The sequence below is a fragment of the Oryx dammah genome, unplaced genomic scaffold (assembly GCF_014754425.2).
Source record: "Oryx dammah isolate SB20612 unplaced genomic scaffold, SCBI_Odam_1.1 HiC_scaffold_16, whole genome shotgun sequence".
NCBI lineage: Eukaryota > Metazoa > Chordata > Mammalia > Artiodactyla > Bovidae > Oryx > Oryx dammah.
In genome coordinates this window covers 42114855-42138618 of record NW_024070200.1, presented here as the reverse complement: position 1 = coordinate 42138618, position 23764 = coordinate 42114855, and the positions used below count along the sequence as shown (strand labels likewise).

Below are 23764 nucleotides of genomic sequence, written 5' to 3'. Positions count from 1 at the left end.
AAGAAGAGGTGGCAAGAATACACAGAAGAACTGTACAAAACAGATCTTCAAGACCCGGATAATCACGATGGTGTGATCACTCATCTAGAGCCAGACATCCTGGAATGTGAAGTCAAGTGGGCCTTAGAAAGCATCACTATGAACAAAGCTAGTGGAGGTGATGGAATTCCAGTGGAGCTATTTCAAATCCTGAAAGATGATGCTGTGAAAGTGCTGCACTCAATATGCCAGCAAGTTTGGAAAACTCAGCAGTGGCCACAGGACTGGAAAAGGTCAGTTTTCATTCCAATCCCAAAGAAAGGCAATGCCAAAGAATGCTCAAACTACCATACAATTGCACTCATCTCACATGCTGGTAAAGTAATGCTCAAAATTCTCCAAGCCAGGCTTCAGCAATACGTGAACCGTGAACTTCCTGATGTTCAAGCTGGTTTTAGAAAAGGCAGAGGAACCAGAGATCAAATTGCCAACATCCACTGGATCATGGAAAAAGCAAGAGAGTTCCAGAAAAACATCTATTTCTGCTTTATTGACTATGCCAAAGCCTTTGACTGTGTGGATCACAATAAACTGTGAAAAATTCTGAAAGAGATGGGAATATCAGACCACCTGACCTGCCTCTTGAGAAATCTGTATGCAGGTCAGGAAGCAACAGTTAGAACTGGACATGGAACAACAGACTGGTTCCAAATAGGAAAAGGAGTATGTCAAGGCTGTATATTGTCACCCTGCTTATTTAACTTCTATGCAGAGTACATCATAAGAAACGCTGGACTGGAAGAAACACAATCTGGAATCAAGATTGCCAGAAGAAATATCAATACCCTCAGATATGCAGATGACACCACCCTTAAGGCAGAAAGTGAAGAGGAACTAAAAAGCCTCTTGATGAAAGTGAAAGAGGAGAGTGAAAAAGTTAGCTTAAATCTCAACATTCAGAAAACGATCATGGCATCTGGTCCCATCACTTCATGGGAAATAGATGGGGAAACAATGGAAACAGTGTCAGACTTTATTTTGGGGGGCTCCAGAATCACTGCAGATGGTGACTGCAGCCATGAAATTAAAAGAAGTACTCCTTAGAAGAAAAGTTATGACCAACCTAGATAGTATATTCAAAAGCAGAGACACTACTTTGCTGACTAAGGTCCGTCTAGTCAAGGCTATGGTTTTTCCAGGAGTCATGTATGGATGTGAGAGTTGAACTGTAAAGAAGGCTGAGTGTCGAAGAATTGATGCTTTTGAACTGTGGTGTTGGAGAAGACTCTTGAGAGTCCCTTGGACTGCAAAGAGATCCAACCAGTCCATTCTGAAGGAGATCAACCCTGGGATTTCTTTGGAAGGAATGATGCTAAAGCTGAAGATCCAGTACTTTGGCCACCTCATGCGAAGAGTTGCTGCTGCTGCTGCTGCTGCTAAGTCACTTCAGTCGTGTCCGACTCTGTGCGACCCCATAGACGGCATGCACCAGGCTCCCCTGTCCCTGGGATTCTCCAGGCAAGAACACTGGAGTGGGCTGCCATTTCCTTCTCCAATGCATGAAAGTGAAGTTGCTCAGTCATGTCCAACTCTTAACGACCCCATTGACTGCAGCCCACCAGGTTCCTCCGTCCATGGGATTTTCCAGGCAAGAGTACTGGAGTGGGCTGCCATTGACTGGAAAAGACTTTGATGCTGGGAGGGATTGGGGGCAGGAGGAGAAGGGGACGACAGAGGATGAGATGGCTGGATGGCATCACTGACTCGATGGACGTGAATCTGAGTGAACTCCAGGAGTTGGTGATGGACAGGGAGGCCTGGCGTGCTGTGATTCATGGGGTCGCAAAGAATTGGACACGACTGAGTGACTGAACTAAACTGAGGTTTTGTGAGGGCGTGGAATTCATATGCTAATGAGTGAGAGGATCATCCAGGCCATTGGGGAACCACCTACTCCATCTTTTGACCTTGCCTTGGAGCTGTCCTGCCACCTCTGGGTGTGTCTGTTGGTTTATAGATTGGAGATTAAGGTTTACTTGAATTTGACTTGTCATCTTGGACCCAACTGATTTTAATTGGTTTACATTATACTTATACCCTTGTGCTATGTCATTCTTTCAAAGGTTGTGCTCTGCCCCCTTCTGTCCTGTTTCATGCTTTTTTCCTGAGCCCCATCCAGACCCACAAGGTTGCCTCTACAATCTTCTGGAGAGACAACCAGAAAATAGCTGGCCTTGGGAGGGAAATACTCTCTAATATCCAACCCCCTAATCCTACCCAGTCGGAGAAGGCAATGGCACCCCACTCCAGTACTCTTGCCTGGAGAATCCCAGGGACAGGGGAGCCTGGTGGGCTGCTGTCTATGGGGTCGCACAGAGTCGGACACGACTGAAGCGACTTAGCAGCATTCCTTATCAGGATCTCCTGTCATAAAACAACTCATGCAAATGGTTACTATGGTGCCTGGCCAGGGTGGGCGGTCTCAATCAGTGTGCTTCCCCTAACATTTCCGGTGCAGAGATTGTGGGTTCAATCCCTTGTTGGGGAACTAAGATCCCACCTGCCGCATGGCAAAAGAAAAATTAAAGTTTGTAAAGAACTCTTTTAAGTGAAAGAGAAAACCACAATCATGCCATTAGAAAAATAAGGCAAAAGGCATTAACTTGAAATTATATGAGAAATAATTCAAGCCTTCAGTAAACATTTCAAAGTAAGTTCCAATGAAGATAATGAGATGCCTTTTTTTTCTTCTCCTGAAGAAAAGCAGTGACAGAACCAGAATGTCAGAGCCCACAGGGACCAAAGTTGATTAGTCTCACAATCAGTTAAGTCCTTTGGAGAATGGAAGTAACTGGGGTAAGATTCATACAGATGCTGAAATCTCCTGGATGGATCTAGAAGGCATTATGCAAAGTGAAATCAGTCAGACAAAGACAAATGCAGTATGATCCACTTCCATGTGGAATCTAAAAAAAAAAAAAAATGAAAACAGATTCATAGATACAGAGAAAAATGGGTGGTTGCCAGATGGGAGGGGAATGGAGAACTGGGTGAAATAGGTTTTGGGGAGTAAAAGGTACAAACCTCCTGTTATGAAATAAGCCACGAGGATGTCATGTACAGCATAAAGGTCAAGAATATTGTAATAACTTTGTATAGGGACAGGTGGTGATCATTACATAATGCCTGCAAATGTTAAATTGTGATATAGTACACCTGAAACTAACATAATATTGCACATCAACTATATTTCAATTAAAAGGAAGGAAGAGAAAGAAAGGAAGGAAGGAAAAAAAAGAGACAGAGAGAGAAAGGGACCAGTTTCTCCCCTGCATATTTAGTCTTGCAGTTTTCCAAAGCGGCCACAAGATGTCAGTGTTAAAAACGCTAACAAGTCGGCTGCCCGGGCTCAGCTGCTGCTTCTGCTGCTGAGTCGCTTCAGTCGTGTCGGACTCTGTGAGACCCCATAGACGGCAGCTCACCAGGCTCCACCATCCCTGGGATTCTCCAGGCAAGAATACTGGAGTGGGTTGCCATTTCCTTCTTCAATGCATGAAAGTGAAAAGTGAAAGTGAAGTCGCTCAATCAGTTGAGCTTAATTTCAAAATATGAGGGAGTTTCCAGTTTTCAAAACTGTAGATTTAAAGAGGGGAAAAACCATAAAAGCACTGCAGTTAGGGGATCAGTTCATTTCTTTTCCTTGTAAAAGAAACAGTATACTAGGTGAATGTAAAGGGTTCTTTTAAAAAACAGCATTCCAAGGGGTTGTGCCAGGGGACGTTCAGGTTTGAATATGGCCCCTCTGGGACTCTATATAGACATTCCGTCTGAAATCTGGTCTTCTCCCCAGGAAATTGTGCTAAGCACACAGGCCTGGGACCCTGGGATCTGAAGCTTCCCTGAGTGACAGCAGTGTGATGTCCAGTCATTCAAAGCCCTTTCTGCTTCTCTCTGGTCCCCCTCCTTGCCAAGCCTCAGTGTTCTCTGCTGGACTACTGACTTCCTCTCAGACTTGTTTATAAGATTAAATGAATTGACATAATGTATTCTTATGAATGGCAGGAGGATAATAAGTTATAAGACACACTCTGGGGTCAGAGAACTCAGTGAGGAGACCGGTTACTTCAGGCTTCCCAGGTGGCTCAGGGATGAAGAATCTGCCTGCCGGTGCAGGGGACACAGGGTCAACACCTGGGCAAGAAAGATCCTCTGGAAAAGGAAATGGCAATCCACTCCAGTGTTCTTGCCTGGGGAATCCCATGGACAGAGGAGTTTGGCGGGCCACAGTCCATGGGGTCACAAAGAGTCAGCCGCAACTGAGCACGCAGGCATGCATTGGTCACTTCCTAGGTGTGTGACCTTGGAAGTCTCTGTACTTCCTTGAGGCTCCATTCACTCATAGGTGAAAGAATGACTAAGATGTCCCCCATCTCATAGGCTTGCTGTGTGGTTGTATATCCTGAGCATCCAGTGTTCCATCCAGTACCATGTCTGTCATCGTATCAGTTATCATGGAGACTTGTGCCTCTCCTGCACCTCTGTGCTCTTTGTGTGCTGCCTGTCATTGCTGCATCCTCATTTTTAAATCTCTTTCTCCTCCACGTGACTGTGAACACTTCAAATACAGAAAGTGCACATATGCATACGTAATTTTCATCTCTGTATCCTCAGTGTTCATGCTAAGATCTTCCCCCCTCTCCTCTCCCCAATTTACAGGTGAAAACTTGGAGAGGTAAACTGAGTTGCCCGGTGTGCATGCTCAGTCATCAATCACTAGGTTATGTCTGACTGTGACCCCATGGACTGTAGCCCATCAGGCTCCTCTGCCCATGGTATTTCCCAGGCAAGAATACTGGAGTGGGTTGCCATTTTCTCCTCTAGAGCTGCCCAGGATTGCACACAAATTGGCATTCCCTCTGCCTTCGAGTTTGCATTCAGAGCTGCTTTAAAGGTGTCCTCTGAAGGGGGCCAGGAGGACCAAGGCTGCAGGGCACGATTGAATGAATGAGAGGGTGAGTGTAAGGCAGAGTTCGCTGCTCCAGAGTTGTTCAGTTCTGGCAGCAGGAGGCAGTGGCGGGGTGTGGAAAAGACTGGGAGCTGCCATGAGCCGTGGTGGGCCTACACGGGGACTTTTCTCAGCAGAGGGCAGTGCTCAGTTTCCTGGGCACCCCAGTCGGCCTTGGCATACCTGGGGGTTCAGCCCCCAGCTGCATTTCACAAGCCTGGAGGGGTGATATGTGGGCTTCATCTTGGGTACCAGCTCTGGGGATGCGTCAAGTCTCTCTGGAGCCCTGTGCAGAGCAGGATGGGGGATGTGTCCAGTCTCAGTGGAGAGAGCCCTACAGATGTCCCAATCTGTATAGGAGGGGACCGTGGGCCATGCTGGGAAACCTGCCATCTGATAGACCAGAATTCCTGCGTCTTCTCCAGGTCTCCCAGGGCAGCCAGGCTGCCTGTCATTGGTTTGGGGGTTCTGTCGGGGGCACTGAGTGCAATAGGCTGATGCACCCAGGATTCTGCCCCGAGCACTGACACCAAGGGCTCCAAACTCTTAATTCACTGCAGCCAGGTCACACACAGACCCCCACCCCCCACCCCATCTCCTCCCCCAGAGGGAGGGGAGAGAGTGTCTCTATGGCGTATCCCCAGCTGTGGGGCCAGAGCCGCCTCCCTTCCTCCCCCTGCAGCGTCGTCTCTCAGCTCTGTTATTGTTGGCTGGTGCGAACAAGGCTGAACATCTGCCAGACATCTGCTCACGTCTCCTGTGAGTGCTCCCAACAGACGGGCAGGAAGCGGCGCTGCCCTAGACCAAGGTGCCAGGGGCGACGTGTGAGCCGCTCTGGGACGCTGCCTGGCCTGCCTGGGGCTGGTGGGACCCCTGGGGTCCCTGGGGGCTGGCCAGATGATGGGAGAACTCGGGGATCTGCGTTCTTCCCCTTTTCCCCAGAAGGGACGGTACTCTGGTCAGTCAATAGAAGAGAGGTGAGGAGAGGGCAGATATGTTAGAAACTGTCTCCACCATCCTGGGGAGGCAAAGACAAGAGGAACAGGTTTCTACTCCTGGGATGAGTGTGGGAAGAAGAATGGCTTTCTCAGGGCCCCAGGAAATAGACCTTGAGAGAAAGATGCGAGTGCAGGTAGTTTATTTGATGGGAATCTCTCTGAGATGATGGGAAACAAGGAAGTCAATAGAAAGTGCTTTATTAGCAGGTGTCCTTGGGGCACCTAAAACACCATCCACGGAGGAGCCAGAAAGGCAGCCTCATCTCCTCTGCGGGAGGCAAACACGGGGAGATTTCTTCTTCACCTTCCCTCGGCCATTGTTGAGGGCTGCCCCGAGGCCATCAGCTTCCTGACTTTTCTGCCTGCAGCAGGGAGTGGGCTGGGAGAAAGCCTGCAGGCGCAGGGGCTTCAGTGCTGGCAGTGGGAAGCCACCAAGGGGGTGGGCAGGACGCAGATGGTCCCTGCCACTAGGGCAGAATGAAGGTCAAGGATGAGGCTAGCTGGGCATTGACGTAGCAGTGGTTCCTCTTCCCTCTCTTCTCTTTTTCTAAGTTTTGTTTTTTTTAAAATATGGGCCATTTTAAAAGCCTTTATAGAATTTGTTACAGTATTGCTTCTGTTTTATGTTTCGGTTTCTTTGGTCATGAGGCATGTGGGATCTCAGCTCCCCGACCAGGGTTCGAACCCACACTTTGCATTGAAAGGACAAGTCTTAACCACTGGACCACCAAGGAAAAGCCCCACACCTCTTTTTCTCTCTCATTCTCTCTTCCGCTGTCGCTGTGAGCTGCCCATCTCCTCCCTCCCTGCTTCTCCGCTCTCTCTCTTGTCATCCCCTTCCCTCTTCCTCTCTCTGTCATCTCTCTGACTCTCACAGTCCGTTTGTATCCACCTGTCCTCTGTTTTACTTATTGTTTACTGTTCAGTTGCTAAGTCAAGTCTGCTTCTTTGCAACCCCATGGACTGTGGCACAGCAGGCCTCCCTTGTCCCTCACTATCTCCCAAAGTCAGCCCAAGTTCATATCCATTGACTTGGTGATGCTATCTAACCATGTTACCCTCTGCTGCCCTCTTCTTCTGCCTTCGATCTTTCCCAGCATCAGGGTCTTTGCCAGTGAGTAGATTGTACACAGGTCAGGAAGCAACAGTTAGAACTGGACATGGAACAACAGACTGGTTCCAAATAGGAAAAGGAGTACGTCAAGGCTGTATATTGTCACCCTGCTTATTTAACTTCTATGCAGAGTACATCATGAGAAATGCTGGGCTGGAAGAAGCACAAGCGGGAATCAAGATTGCTGGGAGAAATATCAATACCCTCAGATATGCAGATGACACCATCCTTATGGCAGAAAGTGAAGAGGAACTAAAAAGCCTCTTGATGAAAGTGAAAGAGGAGAGTGAAAAAGTTGGCTTGAGGCTCAACATTCAGAAAACGAAGATCATGGCATCTGGTTCCACCACTTCATGGGAAATAGATGGGGAAACAGTGGAAACAGTGTCAGACTTTATTTGGGGGGGCTCCAAAATCACTGCAGATGGTGACTGCAGCCATGAAATTAAAAGACGCTTACTCCTTGGAAGGAAAGTTAATGACCAACCTAGATAGCATATTCAAAAGCAGAGACATTACTTTGCCAACGAAGGTCCGTCTAGTCAAGGCTATGGTTTTTCCAGTAGTCATGTATGGATATGAGAGTTGGACTGTGAAGAAAGCTGAGCACTGAAGAATTGATGCTTTTGAACTGTGGTGTTGGAGAAGACTCTTGAGAGTCCCTTGGACTGCAAGGAGATCCAACCAGTCCATTCTGAAGGAGATCAGCCCTGGGTGTTCTTTGGAAGGAATGATGCTAAAGCTGAAACTCCAGTACTTTGGCCACCTCATGTGAAGGGTTGATTCATTGGAAAAGACTCTGATGCTGGGAGGGATTGGGGGCAAGAGAAGAAGGGAACGACAGAGGATGAGATGGCTGGATGGCATCACCTACTCGATGGATGTCAGTTTGAGTGAACTCCAGGAGTTGGTGATGGACAGGGAGGCCTGGCATGCTGCGATTCATGGGGTCGCAAAGAGTCGTACATGGCTGAGTGGCTGAACTGAACTGAATCCTGAACAGAGAAGGGATGGGATCATAAAGGGACTTCATCCTGTCTCTCAAGGCCTGGCCCTTCTTCCTGTTCTAGGGGAAGTATTTCCTCCCTGTCCCCTGGATGAATACTCAATGAGTCTCTTCAGTTCTAAAGTGTCCTTTAGCTACCTTGTGTTGCTGAACACTTAAACATGGACTCCAGTTAGCAATTAAAAAGTCATTTTTCCCAGGTAATAATCAAATTCTGGACTTGATGGAAAATTGAGCCCGCCTTCCTCTCCCAGCTTGGCCCCTTGATGGCAGGAGGTCCCTCACTAGGTCTTCTCTCCCATCTTACCCACTGCACTTTCTGACCCTTTTGGGGTAAGAGCTTGGGAGGAGTAAAAGAGATCAGGACATGAGAAAACTTCTTTCCTGATAGTAAGTGCTAAGAGACCCAGCTTCTTTGTTCTCCCATCTTGGCCAATGGCCATGATGAGTGTTTTTCTTTTCTTTCTTTCTTTCTTCTTCTTCTTTTTTTTTTTCTGACCACACCAAGAAGCACCTGGAATATTATTTCCAAGGATGGAACCCATGCCCCCTGCAGTGAAAGGGTGGAGTTTTAACCCTGGACGGCTAGGGAAGTCCCAGTGAGCATCTATCTTGAGGATGTTATCTCTGGGCATATCTCCCACTCCTGGGATCTTTTCTAGAGTTTTCCATGGAAGACAAATGCTCTCAGTCCCTGGGAATCCCCCATGTTTCTGAGTCTATCCTGCTGAGGTCTGTTTGCTCTTCCAAGACACCTTCTGGACAGGACTAAGATGCCCACATTCTTTCTCTGATGTGATTGGCTTCTAGTTCATAGGATCAGTCATGGGTTCTTTGAGTCCCAGCAAATTCTAGGCACACAGACCTGTCCCATTGGAGCCACCTATGTTTAGTGGTCATGACAGCTTCCCTTGGCCTTCTAGGCAGAGGTAGTCCCTTTGCTCTCCCTTTAGCACAGCAGATGGTCTTCCCCTGGGGTGCTCGTGGTAAAGAACCTGCCTGCCAATGCAGGCAGATGTAAGAGATGTGGATTTGATCCCAGGGTTAGGAAGAGCCCCTGAAGGAGGGTCCAAAAACCCACTCCAGTATCCTTGCCTGGAGAATCCCATGGACAGAGGAGCCTGGTGGACTACAGTCCATGGGGTTGCAAAGAGTTGGACACGACTGAAGTGACTTAGCATGCAGGCAAATTTAAAGTATTACTACCATATCCCGATGTGACCATTAAATACATAGGACTATTGGGAGAACAGACTCCAGGATGGTTTGGAGATTAGAAACACTTCTCATAAAACAAGTATTATATATTAACCCATATATATGGAATCTAGAAAAATAGGTACAGATGAACCAGGGAAAGGGGAGGGTGGGACAAACTGGGAGAGTAGCACTGACATATATGCAGGGCCATGTGTAAAACAGATAGCTAGTATAATATAATACAAGGAAGCTGCTGTATAGCACAGGGAGCTCAGCTCAGTGCACTGTGAGGACCTAGAGGGGTGGGATGGGGGTTGGGAGGGAGGCTTAGGAAGGAGGGGATATACGTATTCATATAGCTGATTCATTGTTGTACAGCAGGAGCTAACATAACATCGTAAAGCAATTATCTCCAATAAAAAGAATAATAATAAAATAAAAACAGAAAGACTTCTCATAGGAAAGGCCATCCCAGGAGAAGGAAGGGCCTGTGTACCAGATGATCATTTTTTTTTTCCTTTTATTTGAATCACTTTATTTTTACTTGGTTACCTGGATGTGGTTTTCAAAACCAAATAAGACATATTTGTATGATTAACAAAATTATAATGCTCATTAATTTATGGAATATATTCAGAATATATAGGAAAAGGCTAGCAAAAGTAGATAACTAAAGAATTCATCTATACAACATTAGAAAAATAAAACAGGTCAGTGACGAAGCTGTATGAAATTATTCTTTCCTGTTTTTCAGAATCCATCTGAGAACATGCTGCCACAAATAGCCCTTTTGCTGCTAGTGTCCTTGAACTTGGTTCATGGAGTGTTTTACACTGAACAAACATATACAGGCATAAAAGCCTCGTCATCCAACCCCAAGACACAGTTCTTCATCCCTTGTGCCATGAAGAGTAAAGGTAAACTTAAGTATATATTTTGCTCTTTTAACTGGTGGGTTGTTTCTTTTTATAATCTTTTCTTTTTTAACTTTTTATTTTGTTTTGGAATATAGCCGATTAACAATGTTGTGATAATTTCAGGGGTAGTGTATCATCTTAAAGAGATTCTTGAAAGGCCCATATAGAGAATGCAGTTTTCAAAGGATCAAGTCAGCTGAACTGTTAAGTGTATCTCCCAAGTAGCTGAATAAGCTGATGATTTAAGTATTTGTAATCTTTTTCTGATTTTTGTTGTTTAGTTGCTCAGTTATGTCTGACTATCTATGACCCCATGGACTGGAGCCCGCCAGGCTCCTCTGTCCATGGGATTTGCCAGGCAAGGATACTGGAATAGGTTGCCATTTCCATCTCCAAGGGTCTTCCCAATCCATGGATCAAACCTGTGTCTCCTGCATTGGCAGGCAGATTCTGTAACACTGAGTCACATGGGAAGTCCATATTCTGATTACAAAGCAATAAATACTCAATGTGGATGACTGAGGAAAAGAAAATGTTTCTCTAATTTTTGATGTGTTTTCTTAATATATATCTTATTTTTATATTTTTTCCTGCTTGATTCTTTTTTTTATTATTTAAAAAGTGGAAAACCCAAGGTGTAATTTTCATTCAGTACTTATCATTTGATCCTTAGGCTATTTTGTTGCAGAAAGTGAAGTCCTTTTTTTTTTTTTTAATTAGTGGTAGTTTTTTTTTATTTTAATTTTTTTTTTTTTTGGATGTGGACCATTTTTAAAGTCTTTATTGATTTTGTTACAATATTGCTTCTGTTTTATGCTTTGTTTCTTTTTGGCTACAAGGCATGTGGGGTCCTAACCCACACCCCCTGCATTGAAAGGAGAAGTCCTAACTGGACCACCAGGGAAGCCCCATGAAGTCCATGATTTTAGAACGATGATAGCAATTCACCAACCAAGTAATCATTTTTCACATAGTTTCAATAATTACAGCAACTTCCTTGAACAGTCTGTAGAAATTCAGAAAATGTGGAATTGTCATTTCAGAAAAACTTGTTCTTTACTTGACCTCAATGATCTGCCACTTTGAAACATAAGGACACTTAAGTAATCTGCAACTGTCTGAGCTCACAGCCATCTCCAGCTTCCGCTGAAAATCTCTGAGCCAGCTGGTGACTTGACCTTAGCATCTAGCTGTGGCTCGCTGGACCCCTCCATGGCAGGGTCCAGTGGCTTCCATCACCCACTTGGGTGGAAAACCTTAATGTATATTGTATATGCCACAGAATGCAGCCAGATTTATCTGTGACTTTATGTGAGCAAGCAAGTGTTAAACCACTGAATTAGGGGGTGCCCATAATACACCCTAGCTTATTCAGACTAATTTAGAAGTTGATAGTAAAAGTAAGAAGCTGCTGTAACAAAAACCTGCAGTGCATATCGATATATCAGTTAGGTAAATGGCAGTAAGGAAATGGGACTGGAGGAACACTCAGCCCCTCTTATGCAGTGGTGAAATATTTATTATTAGTCTCCTGTGATCACCTGGAAGGTACATTTGGTTCTTAATGAACTTGTAGCTCTGGGGAAAGTGGTTGGAAAATCGGAATGGTGGTAATCGCATTAGTTGTTGCTGGCTATGTTTAACAAGGTGTTACAAGGAAAAGATGCACACAGCAAAGAATCGACTCATTTCTAAGAGTAATAACAGGGAATGGAGAAAGGCCAGAAATGAAGGCTGGAAAAATGAACCGCCTTGAGATGATAGCGTCAGAAATGGGATTGAGAAAGACTTCAGAGTAGCCAAAGGCAAATTCACATTCAGGGTGTGGTACCCAGTGCCGTGTCCAGTTGGAAGCAGGGCAAAAATCAAATGAAAGATGGGGTCTGACACCTATAATTAAAATTTCCCTCTGATTTTTATGTCTCAGAGCAAACAGAGGAAGGGTAGGAATTTCATGCTTGTGGCTGTAGGTGGCCTGAAGGCAGCCACTGTTGTACTGAGTGAAAGAGGATTGGGGACATGAAATAAACAAATACAGCAGCTCTAGGAACCAAGTCTTGAAAGAACAGTGGGTGTGGTTCCTGGAAGATGGAACTGGAAAGTGACTACTGAGTTGTCTGAGAGTCAGACTGCCAAAAAAAAAAAAAGAACCCTGGCCTTAGAAAGCCTATGATGATTTGAGACTTTTAACCTTCTAAGCACCCTGAAACTCCAACCACGCACAGGCATCAAAAAGGCTGAGGAAAACAGCCCCCAAGGGACATAGGCTTTCCAACATCTACTGCACAGGTGGCCAAGGAGACAATGGAAAATGGAAAACTTTCCAAAAGGTGTCCTTGACAAGCAGTAAATGCAGTGCCCTCTGAGAGCAGTTGTTCAGTCACTCAGTTGTGTCTAACTCTTCATGACCCCATGGACTGCAGCACACCAGCCTTTCCTGTCCTTCACTGTCTCCCGAAGTTTCTCAAACTCATGTCCATTGAGTCGGTGATGCCATTCCAACCATCTCCTTCTCTGCCATGCCCGTTCATGTACAGAGTGTCAGTGACTGTTTTTGCATTACGATGGCAGGGTTGAATAGCTGTAGCAGAGACCTCATGGCCCCCAAGCCTAACATATTTACTTTCTGGCCCTGAAGAAGTTTGCCGACGCCTGCTCTAGAAAGATGCTTCTCAGAACCGAGAGCAGCCACTTCTGGCTTGATACAAGGACCTGTGTGTCTGCTGGAGATTCTGATCTTTTGAGCGGGGAGCTATAAATTGATGGGGCGATGGGTCATCGCTCATGGGCTGGAAGTGTTTTTTTTGTGTGTGTGGGAAAAGGGAGAAAAGGAATATTTGGTGACCAGACTGTAGCTGAGACACTGAGTGCTCACTGAGCATCCTTGTGCTCTTTCTAGCTGCCTGCTGGTTGGGCATGGTCAGAGGGTAAGTTCTAGACAGTTGATCATGAATGAAAATGACATGTGTCAGATCTGGCCTGAGGCCTTGAAAAGCCCATGTATAAGTCTCTATGCTCTCTTGTCCTCTGTTCTGGAACTCTGAATTCAGCTAGTGTTGAGATGGTGGAGACACAGGAAGGAGACAGCCTGGGTCCCTGAGTCACCACCTGGAAAAGGCTGCCTTGGAGAGTGGCCTGGGTTGCATCAGATTTTGTGCTGATGAGAAATAAATTTCTGTTGGGATTAAAATGCTGAGAGTTGAGGATTGATTTTGTTATTGCAGCTGAAGCTGATATTCTTTAAGAAAAAAATTTTTTTATTGAATTACAGTTGACATACAACATTAATTTCAGGTGTACAACACAGTGATTCAATATTTGGTATATTGTGATATGATCACCACATTAAGTCTAGTTAACATTCATCATCAGGCATAGTTACAGAATTGTTTTTCTTGTGTTGAGGACTTTTAAAATCTATTCTTAGTAACTTTCAAATATGCAAGGCAGTATTATTAACCTTGGGCTTCCCCGGTGGCTCAGAGGTAAAGAATATGCCTGCCAATGCAGAAGACATGAGTTTGATCCCTCGCTTGGGAAAATCCCCTGGAGAAGGAAATGGCAACCCACTCCAGTATGTTTGCCTGGGAAATTCCATGGACAGAGGAACCTGGCAGGCTACCATCCATGAAGTCAAGGAGTCGGACACAACTAAGCACACTCACACACATGACTTATTTATAACTGGAAGTTTATATCTCTTAACTCCCTTCACTCATTTTGCCCACACCCCTTCCACCACCCCACCCTGGCTGCCCACCTCTAGCAACCACTAATCTGTTGTCTGTATCTATGAGCTTACGGGTTCTTTTGTGTTGTTTTTTCAGGTTCCACACATAAGAGAAATCATACTCTATTTTTCTCTGACTTCTTTCACTAAGCATCCTGCTCTCAAGGACCATCCATGTTGTCACAAGTAGCCAGATTTCATTCTTTTTATGGGTAAATAATATTCCACTGTGTGTGTGTACATAGCAACAAGTGAGTGGGTGAAAGTTGCTCATTCGAGTCCAACTCTGCGACACCATGGATTGTAGCCCACCAGGCTCCTCTATCCATGGAATTTTCCATGCAAGAATACTGGAGTGGGTAGCAGTTCCCTTCACCAGGGGATCTTTCCAACCCAGGGATGGAACCAAGGTCTCCGGCACTGCAGGCAGATTCTTTACCATCTGAGCCACCAGGGAAGCCCCTAAATAAATGAAATATATATGTGTTATATATGTATGTGTGTGTATATATATAAACATAAAGTTTTTTTGTCTTTATCCGTTCATCCGTTGATGGACACCTAACTGGTTGCCATGTCTTGACTATTGTGAAAAATGCTACAGTGAACATAGGGGTGTATAATCTTTTCAAACTAGTGTTTCTGTTTTCTTTGGGTAAATACCAGAAGTGGAATTGTTGGATCATGTGGTAGTTCTAGTTTTGATTTCTTGAGGAACCTCCATACTGTTTTCCACGCTGGCTGCACTGACTTACATTCCCACACATAGTGCACAAGGGATCCTTTCTCTCCACATCCTCACCAACACCTGCTGCTTATCTTTTTGGTACCAGCCATTCTCACAGGTGTGAGGTAACATACTATTGTGGTTTTGATTTGCATTTCTCTCATGATTAGTGGTGTTGAGCACCGTTTCATATACTGAAACTGCTGTTCTGTGTGATAGAATATACATCACACTATGGAATAATTTAAATAAAATTGAGTTTATACTTGTACATAGTTATTGTTCAGTTATGCAATTTTGTATTTATATAATTAATAGCTTTGCATGCTATGTAAAATAGTCTTTGAAACACAACTTTTAATAACTTTCTAATACCTCATTGATTATTTCTTTGATAATACACAGAGCTTAAAAAAGCATGGTGAGAAAGACAAGTTCATTCATTGTGTGTAAAAGGGTGCATACATGTGTGCTAAGTTGCTTCAGTGGTGTCCAACTCTTTATGACCCTATGGACCATAGCCTTCCAGGCTTCCCTGTCCCTGGGATTCTCCAGGTTAAGAATACTGGAATGTGTTGCCATGCCCTCCTCCAGTGGATCTTCCCGACCCAGGGATCAAACCTGCGTCTCTTATGTCTCCTGCATTGGCAGGTGGGTTCTTTACCACTAGCGCCACCTGGGAAGCCCGGTATAAAAGGGTAACTTTGCAATTTTCCTGAAATACAATTTAACACTGTGTGTCTTTCCTGTGATCCAGTAATTCTATATCTGGAAACTTATCATCAGGCAATAATAAGAGATGTGGACAAAAGCGGATACACAAAAGATTTTTGTTTTAGCTTTATAATATCAGAGTTGGAAATCATCTAAAATGTTCAATAGGAACCAAACAGTTACATCACCTACAGCATCTCTGCGGGCGCTGCCTGTTTGTTGGTGTGGCTTGTTTAACATCAGATGCTTGCAACTTGAAGCATGGAACATATATCTGATCTAGAAGTACATATTGGATGCTCCCCCCTTCACACTGTACCTCTTCATTCCCTGCTGACTGCTTTACAATTAGGGATGCAGCTGGCCAAGGCTTGTCTCCTTTTCAATTCTCTGGCAACTCATGACTTCTGGCTGCAAAGATTCTTCAGATGGTGTCTTGGACATCAAACAGTGACAGCCCAACATTTGGTTACATAAAGTGCAAATGAATCATGAACACGTGGATTATATTTCCGTTCAAATACACAGGGATTTCAATTTATGGGAAATAGACTGTGGGCTGCACGAATTAGCACTAGGTTTGGGAAATTGGTTGAAACCCTGACCAGATCCTCAGTTTAGTTATATCCATCTGCTCTCCCCACCCCTCCTCCCGCCCCAGTCCCCCTCCTTAGCACCCTAGAAATGACAGCTGTTTCGTTCCAGGGGATGCTAAAAGCTAGTCTCTTCTCCAAGAAAGACAGGAGGCCAACTTGATTTGCCAGAGGTTCCTGAAGTTTATTTCTTTTGTCCCAAAGCCAACAACGACTAAACAAAATACAAAACGGACCCTCCCTTCCCCTTGGCTTCTGTGTTGGAACTTTCTTAATTTTTATTTCTCTCTTTAGTTTCTTCTCTGCCTTGATGTTGCATGTCTCTTCCACTGCTGATCCCTTAAATGTTGGAATTTCCTGAGGCTCCCTCCTGAGCCTATTGTCATTGTATTTTGTGCGTGCTCAGACGTGTCCAACTCTGTGCAGTCTCAAGGACTGTAGCATGCCAGGCTCCTCTGTCCATGGGATTTTCCCTGAAAGAATGCTGCAGTGGGTTGCCCTGCCCTCTTTCAGGGGATCTTCCCGACCCAGGGACTGAACCCATGTCTCTTGTGTCTCCTGCATTGGCAGGTAGGTTCCTTACCACTAGTGTCACCTGGGAAGCCCCAGTCGCTTAGCTGCAAATAGAATCCTGCAGAGAACAAGGACAGCAGCTGATTAAGGTGTGGAGGACAGAGGTTAGGGAGGATCAGAGACTAGAACAGAGGAAGGAAGAGAAAACGGGACCCATGGCCCTAGAGGAACAGCTGCTGTGTCCCCCACAGACAGCACAGACGCAGAGACAACCACCAAGAGAGCGCCAGGCTGGCAGGGAGGCTGACGGCTCCCTGGTGTTTCTCCTGACTCTGGGGCCAGTGTCAGGGGAAGGAGGTGTGAAGTAGCCTGGGAGTGAGACTGCCTTCAAGATCAAACTTAATGCCATCTCCTCCATGAAGTCTAGTCTACAACAGGGGTCCTCAACGTCCAGGTCATGGACCGGTGGGTACCTCCTGTCAGATTACCAGCGGCATTATATTAGAAATAAAGTGCACAACAAATGTAATGTGTTCTGTGTACCCCAATGTTCACGTGGCACTATTTACAACAGCCAGGATGTGGAAGCAACCTAGATGTCCATTGACAGACGACTGAATAAAGAATCTGTGGTACATACATGCAATGGAATATTACTCAGCCATAAAAAGGAATGCACTTGACTCAGTTCGAATAAAGTGGATGAAGCTAGAGCCTGTTATCTAGAGTGAAGTAAGCCAGAAATACAAATCTTGTTTGTTAATGCGTATATATGGAATCCAGAAAGATGGTACTGAAGACTGCTGTCTTCATAGCAGTGAAGACACAGACATAGAGAACAGATTTGTGGACACAGGTTGAGGGGGGGAAGGAGAGGGAGGGACAGATGGAGAGAGCAGCAGAGAAACATGTACACTACCACATATAAAATAGACAGCCAGTGGGAATTTGCTGTATGACAACAGGGAGCTCAAACCGGTGCTCTGTGACAACCTAGAGGGGTGGGATGGGGAGGGAGGTGGGAAGGAGGTTCAGGAAGGAGGGGACCTATATATACCTATGGCTGATTCATGTTGATGGATGGCCGAAACCAACACAATATTGTAAAGCAGTTATCCTCCAATAAAAAATAAATTAATTAAAAATACATAATGTGCTTGAATCAACCCCAAACCATCCCTGGCACTTTCAGTCTGTGGGAAAAACTATCTTCCACAAAATCCATCCCTAGTGCCCAAAGGTTTGAGACCACTGTGTGTTCTCATAACCGGGGATCCTGTCCCTCCTTGAGCATGCTCCAGACCCTTAAGCCAGTCCAGTCCTCCTCCACTCTGCATCCTCAGCTCCCCAGTGTCCTCCCACTCTGCCTTTTGGACACTGGACTGGATCTAGGCTTCACAACTTGGCTCTTGGACTTCCCTTGAGAATAAACTCTGGCCTTTGGTGCTGCCTCCCTGTACTTCAGACTGCCTCGGAGAGGACGCCTGGCCTTGGGTGGACCCTGGGCCTCTTTTGAGTTGGCATCTATCCAGGCACATCCAGTTCCCCCTGGAGAGGTGGGATTCAGACAGTGGTCCTTTGTCTCCCTGGCTTAGTACTCAGTCAGTGTCCATTTCAGCATCCGTGCTGAGTCTCTCCCAGGTCTCCTCAGCTGGACCACTGAGTAATCTCTCCACTGCAAGACTGAACTCACAGGACCTTCCAAATAGTGGGCTTGTTACCTATCCATCAACTCCAGGGAGAGCAAAGACAAGACACCCCAGGGCTTACCCTGAGACTTTTGTGTTTGTTCTGGTTCCCAAGTCATCTCTGTGTCCCACTGGTTCCCCTGATGCTTCCTGCATCCCAGCCTGGGCTGGCGCTGCTGTTTCCGTCTTTCTTGCTCCCTGCGCTGCAGCACACAGCCTGGCTGGAGCTCGTGGTCAGCCAGCCAGCCAGAGGGTGGCCTCTAGACTCTGTGGACAACTTGTTAGTTCCTTCCCTACCTTCTTGTCTAGGCTGGAGGAGATAACCACGTTTTTGTTTTTGTTTTTAATTTTATTGAAGTGTAGTTGCTTCACAGTGTGTGTTAGTTTCTGCTGTACTGCAAAGTGAATCAGCTATGTCGTAGTTTAGTTACTAAGTCGTGTCCGACTCTGTAACTCCATGGACTGTAGCCCACCAGTCTCCTCTGTCCATGGGAATTCCCAGGCAGGAATCCTGGAATTGGGCTGCTCTTTCCTCCTCCAGGGGATCATGCTGAGTTAAGGACTGAGTGTCTCTTGCATTGGCAGGAGTGTTCTTTTACCACTGAGACACCTGGGAAACCCCATATTCTCTTATATTCTGTGTTTATAATTGAGATTGTGTCATTTGACCCCATCTCCATTCACTTGGGTTAGGAGTGTCTTCAGAGAGGAAGGAGCTGTCGTTCAGTCGCTGAGTCGTGTCTGACTCTTTGTGGCCCCATGGACTGCAGCACACCAGGCCTCCCTGTCCCTCACCATCTCCCAGAGTTTGCCCAAGTTCATGTCCAATGAATCGATGATGCCATCCAACCATCTCATCCTCTGTCGTCCCCTTCTCCTCTTGCCTTCAATCTTTCCCAGCGTCAGGGTCTTTTCCAATGAGTCAGCTGTTCTCATCAGGTGGCCAAAGCTTTGGAGCTTCAGCTTCAGCATCAGTCCTTCCAATGAATATTCAGGGTTGATTTCCTTTAGGATTGACTGTTTTGATTTCCTTGCCTTCCAGGGGACTCTCAAGAGTCTTCTCCAGCACCATAGTTTGAAAGCATCACTTCTTCAGCACTCTGCCTTCTTTATTGTTCAGCTCTAACATCCATACGTATATAAACATGTTCCTTTTGGAAAAGTAGGAAATGCAGAGAAAAAGAAATGAAAAGCACTTATAATCTCTCTTACTAGCTAGAGATAATCTCTGTTTATGTTGTGGCATATACTATCAATAATAATCTATTTTCAGAAAAAAATGTAATTTTCCGTATTTCTCTGTTATTGAACTTAACTCTTTAACCCCCATTTTTCTGGACAGTGAGTTTTAAAAAATATTTATTTACCTGGCTGCACTGGGTCTTAGTTGCAGCACTTGGGACTTTGAGCTGTGGCATGTGGGATCTAGTTCCCCAACCAGGGATTGAACCCAGGCCCTAGCATTGGGAGTGTGGAGTCTTTGACACTGGACCACCAGGCAAATCTTGAAGATGGAAAATGGATTTTGCTAATCCAAAGTAAATTTAGTCATTCCTTGTTTACTCCCGATCTTAGTCAGGCCTACTCTGGGTTCCTGCTCAGCCAGTTGAGGGTCTCCCTGCCTGGTTGTTATATGAGATGGTGGCACTGGGGAAGGTGTGCAGAGCCTGTGGTCCCCTCTTCAAGGCATTCTCTGTAGAGGGAGCTGCCAGCTTCTCCTTTGTCCAAGATGTTCCATCCCCTCTGTGTCAGCCATCGAGGGATCTTATTCTCTCACCACAAAGGTCACCCTGCTGTGTCCACATCCAGCCGTCTGGGGCTCCTGGGTCAGCTGGGGCCTTCAGGTATTCTGGGCATCTCTTCCAAGTTCACCTCTTCAGGGAACTTTCAGCTCCTCTCTCCCACCCTACCTCCATCCTCCCGTGGGAACTCAGGGGACTGTTCCAGGATCTTGGTCTAACCATCCCACGTGGACATTTCCAATCCGAGTTGGCTCAGGACACTCAAATGAGGCTCTTTCCTCCCAGTATTCCAGGCAGAAAGTGGGACCCAGGTCTCCATGTTATGTCTTATCCCCAATATGTACTATCTGTGTGTCTTGGTGCCAACCACAAAGGGGCAGAAGTGAGGAGTTCCTCTGCAGCCATGTGTTCTTTGAAACTCATCTTCCCTTCAGTTGGGCAGACTTTTATCTTCGTTCAAATAAGAAAATAGCCTCTCTTATATCATCAAGTGTTTTTCCCAAATCTGTGGGTTTATGGTATAGATTTTGTGCTCTGTATCCTCCAGACTTTGCTCTTTGTAGTCCAGGCCAAGCTTTCATCATTGAAGAAACAAACGAAACACACACAAATTCAAATGTGTCAGTGTCCTATTGCTGCGGTAACAAACTGCCGCAAAATGAGTAGCTTAAAACACTACATAGTGGGACTTCCCTGGTGGTCCAGTGGCTGAGACTCTGCCTGCCAATGCAGGGGACATAGGTTCGATCCCTGCTCCGGGAACACCATGTGCCACAGGGTAACTAAGCCTGTGCGCCACAGCTACTGAGCACTTGCTATAGTCTGTGAGCTGTAACTACTGAAGCCTGCACGCCCTAGAGTCCACGCTGTACAGTAAGAGAAGCCACTGCAGTGAGAAGCCTGAGCACCGCAGCTAGACAGTAGCCCTTGCTCATTGCGCTAGAGAAAGCTCAGCACAGCAGTGAAGACCCAGCACAGCCATAAATAAATAAATTGATTTAAAAATGCCAGCACAAACTATCTTAGAGTGCTGGAAGTCAAAAGTCCAAATTGGGTCTCCATGGGCTAGAATGAAAAGTGTTGGCGGAGTAAGCATTCTTATCTGGGCACTGGAGGGGAGAATCCTTTCCCTTGCTTTTGCTGGCTCCTGGAGGCCGTCTCCATCCTTGGCTTATGGCCCCCATCTGCATCATCAAAGACAGCAGTGTTGCTTCTTCAAGACTCCCTCTAACTCTGACCTCCACTTTTAAGGACACTTCTGACTTTATTGGGCCCACCTGGGCCATCCAGGATAATCCCTTTGTTTTATTTTAATTGGAATATAGTTCTTTACATTGTTGTGTTAGTTTCTGCTGTACCACAAAGTGAATCAGCTATATACATATAGCCCGTCTCTCTTGAACCTCCCTCCCACACTGTCCATCCCACCCCTCTAGGTCATCACAGAGCACTGAGCTGAGCTCCTTGTGCTATGCAGCAGCTTCCTACTGGCCATCTGTTTTACACATGGTAGTGTATAAAGGTCAATGCTACTCTCTCAGTTTGTCCACTATTTTAAAGTCAGCTGATTAGCAACCTTAATCCCTTCTTGCATATAACATAGCATGTTCACAGGTCCCTGAAAATAGCATGCGGACATCTTTGGAGGGGCCATTGTTCTGCCTACTAATCAGATAATAATTCCTTTGTCAAAGGCTTAATTCATATGATCAAAAGCTATGACCTTCAGAAGTATAGTCTTTGTTATTGATTTAACAAAGTTTACTTTGGAGTCCCAAAGCCAGTGATTTAACTTATTTTTTTTTAATTTAGAAATGATTCTACCATCCTATACATGTTATGAATTGAAAGCTATTGCTATTCTCTGACTTTGAGAATAACCTAATGGATATTGGAAAACTTAATGGATACTGGGAAGCCCATGAAAAAAAAGAAAAATCCCTCTTTTTTTTTTTTTTTTTTTTTGGCCATGCCTTGACATGTGTGATCTTAGTTCCTCAACAGGATGGAATCTGTGGCCCCTGCAGTGAAAGTGGAGAGTCTTAACCACTGAACCACCAGGGAAGTTCCCCCCACATCCCTCAATTTTAGTTCTCCAAATTTAATTTTGCTTCGTGCATATGGATCACACTACACACTCTGTGTTTTTTACCTGATTTAATTCGCTTAGTGATGTAATACATTTCTGACAATGTTGTTGTTGTTTAGTCGCTCATTTGTGTCTGACTCTTTTGTGAGCCCATGGACTGTAGCCCACCAGGCTCCTCTGTCCATGAAATTCTTCAGGTAAGAATACTGGAGCGGAATGCCATTTTCTTCTCCAGGGGATCTTCCTGGCCCAGGGATCAAACCCAACTCTCCTGCCACTAGCAAGCGGGTTCATTACCCCTGAGCCACCAGGAAAGCCCCTCTAGGACAATAAATCTTTATTACATCATTTTAATTTCTGCAGAGTATTCCCCTGTCTAGCTGGCTTCCCATTGTTGACGCACCTGGGAACCACTAGAAGGCAAGGCCAGTGTCTGGCCCTCGTGGTTCTTTGTGCATAGAGTACCTGCAGCATGCTGCAGGTCCATGGCCTGGGCAGTCAGTTGGTTACTACGAGCAAGGTAGAGCAGGCAGCAGGAAGTGCCAGCTCTGGATCCAAACCCTCATCCTGGGAGAAGGATGACCCTCGGGGAACTGTTCTGACTCCAGGTGCTGACAGCAAAGGTTTTTTTTTTGTTTTTTTTTTCATTTTTTCCCCCTGGCACCCTGCAGCACTGCCCAGAGAAATGATTATTGGAGGGAGGTGGGAGGTGGGGAGGTGGGGGAGAGGTGGAGTGGTCACAGTGACCTGGAGGTGGTTTAATTGAGTGATGGTGATTCAAGATTCTGAACAGTGGTGCTGAGTGAAGTTAGACAGAGAAGGAGGGACATTGTATGACATCCCTTATGGGCAGAATCTTTAAAAAGAGGTGATAAGAATGAACTTATTTACAAAACAGACTCCCAGGCTTAGAGAAGGATCTTATGGTTGCCAGAGGGAAGGATATGCGGGAGGGATAGTTATGGAGTTTGGGATGGACATGTGCATACTGCTATATTTAAAATGGATAACCAACAAGGATCTACTGTAGAGCACAGGGAACTCTGTTCAATATTATACGGCAGCCTGGACAGGAGGGGAGTTTGGGGGAGAATGGATACATGTATATGTATGGCTGAGTGAGTCCCTTTGCTGTTCACCTGAAACTATCACAGCATTGTTAATCGGCTACACCCCAATAAAAAATTAAAAAATTTTTATTTTAGAAAGGCTATGAACGGGGACTTCCCTGGTGGTTCAGTGGCTAAGACTCTGTACTCCCAAGGCAGGGGGCTCAGATTTGATCCCTGGTCAGGGAACTAGAACTCTCATGCAACTAAGACCCGGTGCAGCCAAATAAATATTTTTTAAAAGGTTATGAATGGGGGGAGTGACATTGGTCAGGAGGCCAGAGGCATCCATGGCAGGGGCCCATCCCTAGAAGACCTGGGCCACTTGGCAGGTGACAGGTAACCCAGGAGCTGACTCAGGGTCTGTCACTCCTGCTTCCCTGGTGGCTTTTTCTCTATCAAACATACCAGGCTTTCCCTTGCATCTGCTGTCACATTGCCATGTCCTGAAAACCATCACATTCTTCCCCAGCTTTCAGCCCCGACTCTTTGCCCACTTACTGTATATTCTTTTGGTCGTTCTGGTGGGGGGAATCCAAGGATTTCTTTAACCCAGCAATCAAATCGGTCATTTAAAATAATAGTATGCCTTGTCCAAGTCTAAAAATAGATCCTTCAGGGTATGGGAAGGCTAACAAGG

General features: G+C 45.6%; 1 pseudogene; it reads right to left on the bottom strand.

The window, feature by feature from the left end:
• Window positions 1-11185: 11185 nt before the first annotated feature.
• LOC120875549 lies at window positions 11186-11433 on the bottom strand (annotated as a pseudogene).
• Between the last annotated feature and the right edge of the window lie 12331 nt (window positions 11434-23764).